Source organism: Betta splendens, chromosome 13 (assembly GCF_900634795.4).
Source record: "Betta splendens chromosome 13, fBetSpl5.4, whole genome shotgun sequence".
In the NCBI taxonomy this organism is placed as follows: Eukaryota; Metazoa; Chordata; class Actinopteri; order Anabantiformes; family Osphronemidae; genus Betta; species Betta splendens.
In genome coordinates, this window is record NC_040893.2 from 5,325,336 (window position 1) to 5,339,180 (window position 13,845).

The following is a 13,845-nucleotide window of genomic DNA, read 5'->3' on the forward strand; positions in this document are numbered from 1 at the left end:
TTCATCACGCTCCGCTTTACACTTTGTTCTCTTTCTTCAGCTACAATGATGTGGTGAAATATTGATGACAGGACGCACATTTACAGTCGTGGTCTCTCCCAGTCTGTTTTCCTGGCTCCTCTCCTGCTGCTTACGCTCCTTTCTGTTGTTTCATAATCAGATCAGCGTTCTTATATTGCGCCCAAATCTGCCAAGTGGAAAAAGAAACCAGCTCAGTCAATGATATTACGATTGCGCGCCTGTTTCTCCCGCTGCGTTGAAGAATGGCGTCTCCCGCTCTACAATATTGTGTCAATGATAAATATCTGTTCTCTGGGTGCGTTGAAGCAGCCACGCTCCCGATGAGCTCGTCTTAGCATCGCGTGCTCTCTCACCTCAGCCGTAATGTGTCCTGATGCTAACAAAAGGGCTACACATGTTTCCTGTCCTCCAGGCAGTGTTTTCCTGTGATGCCACTGGGAGCCTCCCGCCCCTGCTCTGACTCGCAGCCTGCCGAGCTCATCGGGATGCTGATGTGAGACCTGCGATGGAGACCGGGGCTTGATATCTGGTAGGTTCTCCTTGTGTGTGTGTGTGTGTGTGTGTGTGTGTGTGTGTGTGTGTGTGTGTGTGTGTGTGTGTGTGTGTGTGTGTGTGTGTGTGTGTGTGTGTGTGTGTGTGTGTGTGTGTGTGTTTTTCCACTCGCTGCATGTTCTGTGACCGGTTGCAGCTTCGCCTTTAAACTGGAGCAGCGCTATCTGCTGAAAACCTCGTTTTTGCAGTGGGTGCATCAGCAGATTGAAGATGCAGTACTCGCAGCTCGCCAGTGGGAATTTATTATAAGAAGAATTGACACAATGTTTTTTAATTGGGTTTTTGTCTCACTTTGTTTGAAAAGCCATAGTTTATGAGACAGATACATATGATGTACTGCAAATCTGAAAAAGATTAACAAGAGCTGCAAACATAATTATATAGTCATTATCTACAGACATAATAAGATATATAGGACGTAGTGTAGCAGCCTTCAGTCTCTGCAGGGTTACAAACAGTGCAATGTGTGGGTGTGCTGCTTTAGATTTCATATGGCTCATGTAGTTTATAGTAGATGCTTTATGCACAGTGTATAAATCCTGCTCAGGTTGAACAAGGATGAAAATCATTCGTCCTGAATGTGGTGAAGGGAGAGCTGAGTAGTTGGTTGGGCGGTGCAGAAATCGCCTGAAATGCTTTTATGTCCAGCGAGGGCGCTTGTGAGTGACCTTGCGCCCACGCGGTGTGAAAAGGCGTCTCGTGAGATCAGATCAGCCGTGGAGCGCGAGGCGCTCGCTCTTCACACCTGTCCATCTGCACTGCTCCACGGGTTCCTGTGGAGCCGCGCGTGTTCAGGTCTGGTTGCCGTCGTGTCACTTCATCTCACATGTAACGCGCAGGCGCATCACGGGCAGCCGCTCCTATGGGCTGCTGTCGAGGCCCCGGGACTCATTAGCGTTCGCGCCGTGAAGGATTTGTGGTGACACTGAACTGGCCGCAGGTGTGAAGACGAGGCCGAAGACGTCGACGCTCCACGGGCACCGCTCACAGGCCAACGCCGCTACGTATGGATGGATGAGGAGAGGCGCTCAAACACAGTCCGCGCTTTGAGTGATTGGATCACAGTCCGTCCTGACAGGTTCCACTGTAAGCGACCTCAAAGAAGCTGTTGCGAGTTCAAATCGGGAGGCGGAGGAGGATGCGGGGCTTGTACTTGTACTCACTTGCACCTTTTACTTGTTTTGTTGACTTTTCTTAAGGTTACAAACATTATTCATTAATAAGGGAGGTGAATAGTCTATATGGAGCCGCAGAGGAAAAACACGGAGCGAGATAAGTTTGCAGACTTTCCCGCCCCTTACACTGTGTGAATCCGGAGGTTTACTAGTACTTTGCTCTTTTCTTCACTCCCGCTCCACAAACTTTGCCTGGTGTTTTACACAACGTATCCTCTAGACTCATGAAGCGAATCCCAACCCAGGCCAGGCCCCCTGCTGCTTCTTCCAGCTGTCCTTCAAAATAACAACAAAAACAGTCCAGAAGCACCGTCTCGTGATCCACCGGTACATTATAGAGAATGAAGCTATTAATTATAACCTTGTACACGGGAGGATGGAGTTAATGATCTGTGCGGCGTCTTCTGAGGGCAGTCAGCTGAGAATAATTGCGTGCGTCTGAAGTGCAGTAGGTACCTGCATCCCCTTAACATCTGCCTGGCACACTTGGGTTGGCTTTGCATCCTGAAAATGTCATCACTCTCACATCTGAGCGCTGTGTGGTAATCCAGTGGCTGCACTCGGCTGGTGGTGGAGTTTGAGGGGAAGCAGAAAGGCCCGCGTACAGTGACTCCCCTGGGGGAGTTCACGGAGGAGTCAAGTGAGGCGAGGCTGCTTTTTGACGACCTCTGACCTTCTGTGGTCAGACCCCCTGCGGCTCCGTTGATCGGAGAAGAAAGAAATGTGATGGCTCCCAATTGGGACTAGCAGGCGATGCTAATTAGCTACTCCACTGCACGTGGGTGCTGTTCCCTTCAGCGCTCCCCCTCCCTCCTGTCTGACACCTACCTACGCCTGCGCAGCGCACGCTGGGACGCCCTGTTTGGTTTTTATCCTGAAAAAGAAAATAAATGACACAGTTGAATTAATCCCTTTTAAGAGACTTTAATTCGCCCCCTTTTTCCATTAAATAAAAGCAATTTGTGTTGGCAAAGTACAACGGCTTTGGCCCATATGCATTCTTTCGGCATGTTTCACCCAGCTGTTCTTTCAAGTGTGGCTTAATCCTCGTTGTCAAGTTTGAGAGCGATAAGAGGCGTAACAACAGGATTCCCCACCAGTTCATTTCCGCTCGCACAAAGCGAGGGTGCCGCGGCCGAGCGCGCGACGCTCGGTAAGTAGGTGGTGAATGCGCGGTTTTAATCGGGGGATTGCGGGGAGTGCGAGGGGGAGGTCAAGTTATTACCCTCAGAATAGCCCGAATTCCAGCGGTGGCGCGGCGCGCGTGCGCCTCCCCTACGGTGTTTGCGGTCTTGCCTCCCCTGTCGAAGTAATATGACTCATGCATTCAGCGATTCCCAGAATACCGCCCGGCATCCGGCCGCTCAGCGTATTCCATGTCAAGACGTCACCTTTGGGCCCGACGTGTGTTAATCAAACAAGAAATTAAATCGCCCTCATCCCGGGTTAAAACGCAGCCTCGTGGACGTGATGTGCTGAAGCTGAAGCTTTCACAGAGGACTGGAGGGGAAATATGACAGAATCAAGCGCACCTGGATGCGTGCGAGGCCAAGTCACGTGCAATAGATGCACAGCAGCTCCAGGGGAGTCGCGCTCAGCGTCTTGGTGCTTCCTCCCTCTCTGTCTCCCGGTTAAACATCTTTTTGTTATTGCAGATGCACTCTGGGCCGCGAACACGCCGACGACTGAGTCACTTAAACAGCCTCGTCCCGACACGCAGCTGACTCACGCTCTATTGATTTCCTCATACATCATATTCCTTTGTACGGCTTCTTGTTACGTATGTTTACACAGCACGGGGGCCGATGTCTGTTCCCCTCCGAGGCGCACGTCCGTCTGCCTTTGAGCTCCCCGCTTTGCAGGGCGATCAGAAGCCCGGAGGCCTGTTGTACGGGACGCGGAGGTGCAGCGTGTATTGTATAAGCTGCCCCGTTATTTAGAAAGGAGCATGATTTAGTTTAAGGATCCATTTATGTTAATGGCCAAGAATAGTGCAATGAGTGTTCGCGAGAATAAACAAGCTCTCTCTCTCTCTCTCTCTCTCGCTCTCTCTCTCCCAGAGCAACAGAGTAGAGAACCTCTGATCTGTGTTGTCATGCAAGTGTAAAGCCTGGAGCTCATTCATTCAAAACAAAAAGGTGCATTAGGTTTTTGATGTAACATCTACTGCAGTGCTTCGATTCAAAGGCCCGAGCTTTTAACTTGTAAGGGCATTTTTTTTCCTGGCTTGTAGTTCTCTTTCAGAAATCACACATTTGTTATTGAGGAAATAAGACTCAGACATTGGAACTATTGTCTGGGACTGTAGGAAAGCCAAAGATATAGCATATCTAATCTAAGCCGAATTCAATATACTTCATAGTGTGTATTGTATGAATATTGTATGGAGCCCCTGTTTTCTATCAGCAGTGGTGTCCTCACTGAAGTTGCATAAATGAATAATGTGTGTTTTTCCAAAGTTCAAAGTTTTCTTTTTACATTGTGAAATTAATATTTGCTCAATAGTACGATGTGATGTTGCTGTGCAAATGGAAGGGGTTGTTTATTTCTCTATAGACATAAATCTGAGCTCAGGGGAGAGGCTTTCACCACCTGATGTGCTGAGGAACATACATAAACACACCTACTGAAGCTGCTCTTTCATCATAGATGTGAGCAGCTCCAAATCCTTCCCCAAGTCTTCCTCAGCTCTGTAAGAGGCCGCTGATGAACGTGACCGGGACCCGTGTCCATCTGTGCTGCAGCCTAAAAAAAAATAACGAAGGCCACGACAGGAGCCCTCCTATTTCCATATCATTTACCAAATAGGGCGCGTGCGAGGAGCGAAGCGGGCCGCGCGATAGTGGCAGACGCGGGAGCTGGTTTCGAGCCACCGTTCCTCCATTGTCTAGCGTGCCGGAGAAAGAGTGGGAGCCCCTAAAGAGGCCTGGCAGCGACGCGCCTTCCATCTGCCCGCACGCCTCGCCATGGAGCCCAGTTTGCACCACTTGAGATTATACTCACGTCCAAGCTGTTACTGTAATTTGCATTGGCTCATAGGCAGAGGAGAGTGAGGAGGAGGAGGAGCTGCACATGAGGCAGGGATGTTGTAAGTGGTCCTGGCAACACAATGAGCTCGCCTCGGTGTAGTATTGTGGACACATGGCACAGTCACAGCTGTATTAAAGTACAATATTGGCTCTGCATAGTTTTTAAACTGTAAAGTGTACAAATATATATATATATACATGTAGTACTGTATACTGTACTATATGTATAGTTTCTAAACTACAGTATTAGTGTGGTGTGATTTATATGCTGCATAAATCAGCAGCATATCAAACTGCCTGTCATAATACATTGTTATGCCTTCCACTAATTAGCAAGTGAGAGGCTGATGTTCCTGAACTGTCATTCGAGGAAATATCACACACCTGAGAGGAAGTACATGCAAACAGCGGCGCGAGGGCTGAGGGTGAAAGAGCTGCTGCGTTGCCCTCTCACATCCGGCATCAAACCCGAGAGCTGAATCGCAAAATCTCCTTTGCAAATTAATTCAAGTCCTAGACGGACGCTTTGTTTACAAACATTTTATTTTCGGGAAACTGAACAAGCGCCTGCGATGCACCGCTGCCCTGTTGGGGAGATGCTGAATATCCTTGTTCCCAAGAAAGCACATGGGTTCAGTCCCACTGAATGTTCTAACGTCCTCAGTGTTCAGCTTTAATTTGTTCCTGACCTAATAGCTTCTGGACGGCAATAAGGTTTAGTGGCTAATTTATCAAATTCACTAATTAACTAGAGGACGCAAATAAAGATCAGTTTGTTATAGGGCCACATTTAATAAAAAGGTTACAAGCACGGTGACCCATAATGAACTTCCTGCAGCTAAGTCCAGATGGTCCACATTCAGTTCATCTAAACCCTTGAGTTACAGTTAGGTTTATTCTAAAATAGTTTATTAACATTTATTTCATCCCCATTTTACACAGCAAATATATTGTTTATGCTGTTTTACATGAATTAGTAGTATAAGTCAGTAACTCTAAACCTCGTCTTCGCACAATTACTAATTATGCAGACATGTGATAGTTTTAAGCCTGAGCCTGATGTTAAATAAGGCTCTCATTCACTGAGAGAACTGTGCATATGAGACGTGAACATGACCCCGTGAAAACCCTGTCAGCGTTGAGTTGCATTTACGTTCTTGCCCTTTGACCCACACGAAAATGTAAATAATTTATTGTTCTCTTTTTAAAGGATTTTTTGAAGGAAGCAGTAGAAAAGGGTTGAGTATGTGTGTGTTCCTAGTAAAGTGTCAATTAAGGGATAGAGCAAAAAAAAAACATCTGTTTACATCTTTTAGACTCTTCAGATCTTTTTAAGATTAATAATTGATTAATAAAAGATTAATACCTCAAAATAGACACACATATTAATTATGGAAACTGAATGTGACATTCAGTGTTAACGCTGGTGTAAAACCTCAGGGAATTACTTTATTTGTAATTAAATTCATCTAAAGTAAAGCTAAAGACACTGCTTTGTGCTGCAAAGTAGTTCATTCCAGCAAAGAACTGCAATATCTGTACTGATATATAACAAGAAGATCATGGTGACAAACAGAGGTTGAGACAATCACTTTTGGAAGCTGGCGTGTTGGCTTGAGTTGTGAGTGTGAAATAGCGGTCAGTACCTGTCAAACATGGATCAAGGAGGAACAACAGGTGGACGTGGTCGTGATGGGAAGGAAAGGACTCCGGCCTGACTCTGCTAAAATGGAAGGCTGTGCTGATTAATAATGTAGTGGACATCAGAGCATGCTGTGAATGGGGCTGCAGGCTCTAGCTGCATCCCACCCGCCCACACCCAGAAGAGTGTCTACAATGTGGCTGTGAGAGACAGAACTGGTCAGGAGCTTTGAATTCAAGGACGTATGCAGCTGTGAGTCGAGACGGGGCCACATTTACCCCCTTCTTTCAATGCACACTCCAAACATCTGGGAACTGAGGAGGCCAGCTGCTGGAGTTCTGCGAGTGGAACGTTTTCCTATCTTTGCCCAATCCCAACAGGATTCCAGTCGGCGAGCGGTCTGGACAGCAGGCGGGCCGGCGCCGCACCTGGACTCTTCTCCTGCAAGGCGCCGCTGTTGTCATAGATGCCGTATGTGGTTTGGTTCTGTCCTGCTGGATGGGAGCATATGCTGCTCATTGATGGAGTCCTTCCAGATGTGCAGATTGTGCCCACGTTTCAACAGCAAGCAGCGCATGTAGAGTCACAGTAGATAAATGAATGCACTGACACACAATATTAGTTCTTAATAACTTTTTTTTATTCTCCCGTGTGAAGCCAAACGTAGATGAAGCCACACCTCCTCCTGCCTGTACTGAGACTAGATTAACGAAGCTCAGACACCATGTAGTTAGTATGTAAATGTAATACCTTTAATATACGTTTCACTAAAGTTCTCCCTGCACCTGTTTGGCAGACTTTCCTGGGAAGCGTGTCCAATTGAAGCGCCACGGTTCATTATTTGTGTGCACCGAGTGTATCACATGCAGTTAGTCAGTTTTTGCCTTGAGTGAATTTGGACAGTTTGCCGCATCAATTAGAGCCGAGGGACGTTCTTACTAGTACAACCAGGATTCACTCGCGCGGATCTTGTTCACATTTGTTTTTTGTTAGTTTTATGTTCCTGTAGTCGGAAACGTTTCATGTTCATTTTGCGTCGTTGTCCCCAGCAGTCTCACAATGCAGCAGGTTTAAGTCAACCTCAAAGACCAGCTTCTGTTTTACATTTTTGTTCCGTTCCTGCTGACCTTCCTAAACTTGAGTGATCATGACACGTACCGATATGAATTGCAAGAATTGGTCTTGGAGCTACTCCTGCACTTCTGTACGGGTTTAATCAGGCCTGTGGCTCCTAATGGATTACTTTACATTGCAGTCACACAGCTACACCCCTGGTTACCAAAAAATCAATTCACTCCGACCTTTTCACTCTGATTTTAAAGATATCTCCACAGTCCAGACTTTACTAAACATCCAGCACAACTTTTGGAAGCACTTGGCACAAGTAAGAACATCTGAGGCTTTGCCATCATCTTCCAGCCTTTAAATAGCTGGACACACCTAATCCAGGTAATCCATGTGGAATGGAGCTGGAGTTAGGGCAGTGCCTCTCCAGTAACAGCAAAACACTGTGAATGTATGGGTCAGTGTTTGCTCTTTTTCATTTCCTACATTGCTGCACTTCCACCTCCAGAGATATTGAGGTTCATCCACTGGACACCACGAATACTGTAGGATAATTTTACCAGATGCTACTGTACATACAGTACATCCATCTCATACTGCACTTGTTCTCACACCCCAGAAAATGTTAAATTTATTGTGGTTCTATTGGAAGCATGATGTCATCACATTACCTCCTCTGGGGACCAAGAACTTGTAGTGAACTACAGTAGTGACTGGTTGGTTAAGAAATTCATCATTTGTTATTATGCTGATTAGCATTGTTCACTTCAAATGTGGCTCCATACAGAACATCCTGATCAGTAATCTGATCTAATAATAATAACAGATCATTGTCTATACAGCGCATCCGTACTGTGTTTCAAACAGGGCCATTTGATTTGATTTTCTCTCTGCAGTGTAAAGCTCTTTGCCGGAGTCTGCTGTGGCGGCGAAGCACATAACAGGCATACATAATACCGTGGAAGGGTACATACAGAGCAGGATCAATGCAGTATAGGAGCCTTGGGAGGAGGATTTGAAACCAAATGTGGATTCTTCAGCATCACTGTAGCACAAAGTGGCACCATAAGGCCCCGATTCAGCGGCTCTATTCAGCTCGTCTGCACGGAGCACGGAGGGCACGGAGCCGATACTGCTCCGAGAAGCAAGACAAGGATGAAATGAAACAGCGAGTCACTGGATAAATTGATAAGCGTAGAGGACCAACAAGCAAATATCAACGCATTCGGCCGCGCTGCTGTGCTGTTTGTAAATCAGCCATTCTTGTCACTGACCCTCAGAATAAGTCTAGAAATAGAAATCCCATAAGCTGGATGTCGTTCACAATCATCGTGCGTCCTTCTATTGTTTGCAGGCAGCCCGAGCTTTTATCAGGGCTCGTTTGCGTTTGTTTTTAGACAAATGGTCTAAATATGTCTGCACTTCTACTTTCTTTGGGATGTTGTCAGTGAAAAAGCAGGGAGAAAAGCGCAAAGAAAACGCAGCATATTGTTGAGATATTGTCTGTCTGTCTGTCTGTCTGTCTGTCTGTCTGTCTGTCTGTCTGTCTGTCTGTCTGTCTGTCTGTCTGTCTGTCTGTCTGTCTGTTTGACCGCAAAATCTATTTTAAAGGCGTTCTGGTACATTTATTCTTGACTCTATGGGTCATATTGACAAATGCCTGGTAGAATTCCACTTCCTCCTTTCTTCACCTTCACATTTGATTAACATTAACATGCAAGTTCTGAAAACTTATAAAAAAATAATATGATTCTATATAGACTAGTGGGCACAACTTTTCTTATACAGTGTATTTTATTTACATTCTAGATGCTCACTGAAGGCATTATAACTATAAACCAACTTATATGAAAGTATGTATTGAAGGAAATAACTCCATTAACCCCATTATCCACAACTTCAGACCTCTCCATTGAGGGAGTCTGTTAATGATGTGACCTCCATGAGACTAATCGGGCTGGAATGGTACAGTATGTCCTCCCAGCATCACCAGGGTAATGTCTGGTTTGTGTGTGGATAAATGTTATTATCATTCAGCAGTTAAAAGTCAATGGCATGTGTTTGAATAGCAGTCAGAAAACGATTTCCCGAACCTCATTATTAGCAGATTATTTCATTTTTCATTTGTTTCATCGCAACCTATTTATTCACTTTCTGATAATTTGTAACTGTCTGTGCATCTAGTGAGGGTTCATTACGTTTGTGAGAGCAGGCATTTAATTAAAAAAGAACAGGTGGCAGGTAAAAGCTACCAATTAAGTGTTCAATCAAACGCTGTGCGCGGCTGTACGAACGTGGCAGCGCTGGAGTCCCGACGTTCTCTGCCTTGTTTGGGAAAGCTCGGTACAATTAAAGTTTATGGAGCCACAGTAGCCGGGGCTTCTCAATTATTCTTTATCGAACGCGTTATACGAGATGTAATAGAGAACAGCATCTTTGCATTCAGGCATAATTATAATATGCAAATGCTCCTTCTGTTTATGATGCTCCCTCCACCCACACTGGTGCTGGGGCTGCGGTGTCTTGGTTTACACATCCACTGGCGGCGACAGAGTTGACTCCGGTGAACCGGGGCTGTCAATAATTATGCCTGCATCCTGACAGGAGTCATGCAGGGGCAGCTCGCGTTGCTGCCTGCACCTTCTAATTGGCATTTACAGTTTCCTGACAAAGTCACGTCCAGGAGAAACAGCCCTACAATGCATGGGCTCAGGGCAGATGTGTTTCTGAGGTGAGGACAGCCTCCGGCGTTGTTTGTACTCGACCACTGCCTGTCGTCAATGTCACATCCAAAATATCCCTGAGCTTCAACCAACTTATGCTTTAGCTATAATTTGGAGCTGCCACCGTTGATTATTTTCATTGTGCATCTCAAGCCGCCACTGTCCAAACTCTAGAGTTATAGAATTATAGGACAGACCAAATAACTGAAAATATTCATTTAGGCCATAAAAAATGTTGAATAAATAATCAGTTCATTTTAACATTACAACACAGGACAAACTTGTGATTAATGACAAATTGAATACTGGTTACTCATAATTTTGTCAGTTTTGTTCATCAATAGTTTAAGCTCATCTCCACCATAATGTCAATATGAAATCAAGTTAATATGTAAAGGAAGCTTATGTTACATTGTTACTTGTCGTGATGCAGGAAGCTCAGAGAGTTCACAGTGAGTGACAGATGAACAAATGAATAACAGTATGATGAGTGCACCTTGTGTCACAGCTCTCGCCTCGTCTCAGAGAGTTCAGACCTGCCTTCTAGCTCTACTGTACGTCGTCTCCCTGTTATAAAGCGCCGCATGCTCGTGTTCCATCCTTCCAGCCATTTTCTAACTGATTAGCTTGGCGCACAATGTTTGGCGCTGATCAAAAGCAAACGGAGCAACAGCGAGCTGCTGCTTTGGGGAAATGTGCTGAATAAAGTGCTGGGTACCAACCTCCACTGTAACTGTAACAGCAGCCAAAGTGGGACAGAGTTGAGCACAGTGTTGGTCGGTTAAAGGACAGGTCCCACCCCCAAACCTGTAGCTGGGAGCCATTAAGCGGCCCCCAGATTAAAAGAACGGCCAGCGTGCACCCGCCGGCAGCAGGAGAGAAGAAGCAGAGGTTAGTGAGCGGTGCAGCCTCCGAATCAGCCGCTAACAAACGCCCGCTCTCCTCCCAGCGAAGCACGACGCCAAGCCCTCACCTCTCGGCTGGCGTCGGATCTGTGATGCCGGAACACCTTCCCCGTGTTCCGTAATTGCTCACACTGTTGGGGACGCCGGGAGTTGCCAATAATTCCCTCTCTCGGCTGTAGTGTCACCACGAGCTTGTTATTTCACACAACCTCTGCCACTTAAATGATGTTTAGCGTTTTTATTCTCTACCTCTCATTTGTTTTCCCACCCGTCCTGACGCGCGCGCGAGTGTGTGTGTGTGTGTGTGTGTGTGTGTGTGTGTGTGTGTGTGTGTGTGTGTGTGTGTGTGTGTGTGTGTGTGTGTGTGTGTGTGTGTGTGTGTGTGTGTCACACAGGAGACGCTCTCACTCATTAGAGTCCGCGGGGGACTCTCTATTTTGTGCATTTCCGTAGTTTTTTTTTTTTACTTTGCGAACTTATTTAACACTCTTGGCCTAATATAGCGGGCGACGGCAGGCGTTGGAGCTCGGCGCCAGGCGGCTCTGGGGTGTGGGACTGAGCCAAATTTAGAGGAACGGAGCATATTTTTGAAGTCACATTTACTCTGGAGGGGCTTGAGGGACGCACATCATAAAATTCCTACTATAATGAACGATTATTCTCACTTCACTGCATCCCAAAGCAAATTGGGAACCATCTTTACCTTCATTGTTGAACCAGCTTTAGGGCTCAAGCAATGTGTCACAGTCTCTATGCATATACAGTCTTATTATGTTATTCACTTTTATAATCTATTATACTACGCTGTGCTGTATATGTGTGGCACAGGCTATTCTTAATTTGTTAGCGTAGTCCCCTGTGATTATGCTTGACTAAACCTAAACTCCAGTTCACCTCACGCTCCCTCTCGCCACTTGCACATCGATTTGGCGACTGCCACTACCGTTAAGCCATAAAACAGAATTAGAAATGTGAGGCGGCGCTGCCCTTTTCTTTTTAATTCACCCGGCCATTCAGACATCTGTTCACGTCCCGCTCCCACCTCCTCAGCAGCCATTAAGAACGAAGTCCCGCTTTTCGGGCAGCTTAACATCATCTTAATGCAATTCAAAGGACCTACATTCTGCACCAGAGTTGCCGTGGCAACAAAGTTTCCCTCCCCTCTCCGAGATGCTAAAAGATCAATAGAGTATCCTCAGCGGCGTGGCAGGAAGTGCTCTCGCACAGATGGTCCTCTGAGAAACCATGAGCTTTGTGGCCTAGTTACCGTCTGAATACTGAGACAATCAGGCAAGGTCACTGAAACTTAACAAAGTTTACTGGGAACATTAGATTAAACCAGACTCATAGGGTTTAGCATTCTTACGCTGCTGGAGCTCCTGTTCAGTGCATTCAACTCAAACTTATAAAGGGGTTTAGATTATGAAGCCTATTATGAAGGTTTTAGGAACAGCAGGTATTAAAAGTCTTTATTCTTCTAAGAGACTAATAAAAGCAGCAGATCTAAGCACTTTATATCTAAATATAGCAAATATTTGACGGGGGGTATTGGTAATAAATAATTTTCGTTTAATGGATTAAGCAGTTATTGCAGTTATTACTGTTGCTGTTATTTCAAATGGTTAAATCACAAACCCATTTCCTGAACAGTGTAGACCCGTTTACTCATCCTCTCTGCTGTTGATCATCAACCAGTCAGATTGCAAAATAGACATTCACATTTAGAAGCTTCATGAAGGTGAACCTCCAAATTGCCTGTTGTAATTTTATATTTCCAGCATTTTCATAAAAGAAACCTGGGCAACTAATAAGACGGGGAGACACACTTCAGTGCCAACAGTCAAGGATGCTAAATAAGTAAACTCACTGTAGGGGGCTGGGAAGTTTCCTCACACAGTGTACCACCCAGTGAGTGTTTCTGCACAGGAAATGGTTTAACCTCGGTATAAATGACTAGACACTAAAATAACTACGTGTGTTTGTATGCTGCCTGTTTGTTCTTCCTTGAATAAATTGCACAGGAAAGGGTATTTTTTCAATTTGTAATCTGTAAGGTGGTTCCATCTTGGAAATGGAGGTGAGCGCTGCGCCTCCAGAGTTGGAACTAAAGGGCAGCGTAAACAGAAGCAGACGCTCACTGTGTTTTCCTAAAGTAGTGTTGGTATACAGTAGTAGCAGCGCTTCCAGCTGAGCGACGCCCTTCGACAGCTCGGTTTGAACTTGGGCTTCGAGCGGCTCAGAGAGTGACATCATAAAAAGCATTCTGATTGGAGAGCAGCATCACGGAGTTAATGAGAGCGGTGTGTGTGTGTGTGTGTGTGTGTGTGTGTGTGTGTGTGTGTGGTCTGAGGATTTTAGTGCATAACCATTACTGTCTTCACAACATCACATCAACATCAAAGGCTTGGTTTTCGAAGTCCAGGTACTGAGGCTTATAGTACAGTGACAGGCGATCAGTGTGTGTGTGTGTGTGGGGGGGGGGTCCAAGAAAACCAGACTTGAAGAGCACCTGAGACTTTTCACTGCTGTGTTGGAAAATGCAACGCAGGTTAATGCAGGACGACAGCAGCGCTCTGGCAATTTCTCCCCGTTTCTCACTATCATAACAACTCTCATCAGACCGGGTTTGTCAGGCTCCACAGTGTGCCTGTCTGCGTGCGGGGCATAGGAATAGGGCGAGGGCTTGGAGATGGAGGATGAGAGCGTGTCGTCTACCTTATTTCGCTCTGAAAT

General features: G+C 45.9%; 1 protein-coding gene across 5 annotated transcripts in view; it reads left to right on the forward strand.

The window, feature by feature from the left end:
- The window catches only part of lrfn1 (leucine rich repeat and fibronectin type III domain containing 1), an 84,381-nt gene that overhangs the window by 63,898 nt on the left and 6,638 nt on the right, over positions 1-13,845 (forward strand). For all 5 annotated transcript variants that reach the window (XM_029170916.3, XM_029170914.3, XM_029170918.3 and 2 more), the window contains one exon: positions 434-550. The gene's annotated coding sequence lies outside the window, so the exon portion shown is untranslated. The remainder of the gene's footprint in view (positions 1-433; positions 551-13,845) is intronic.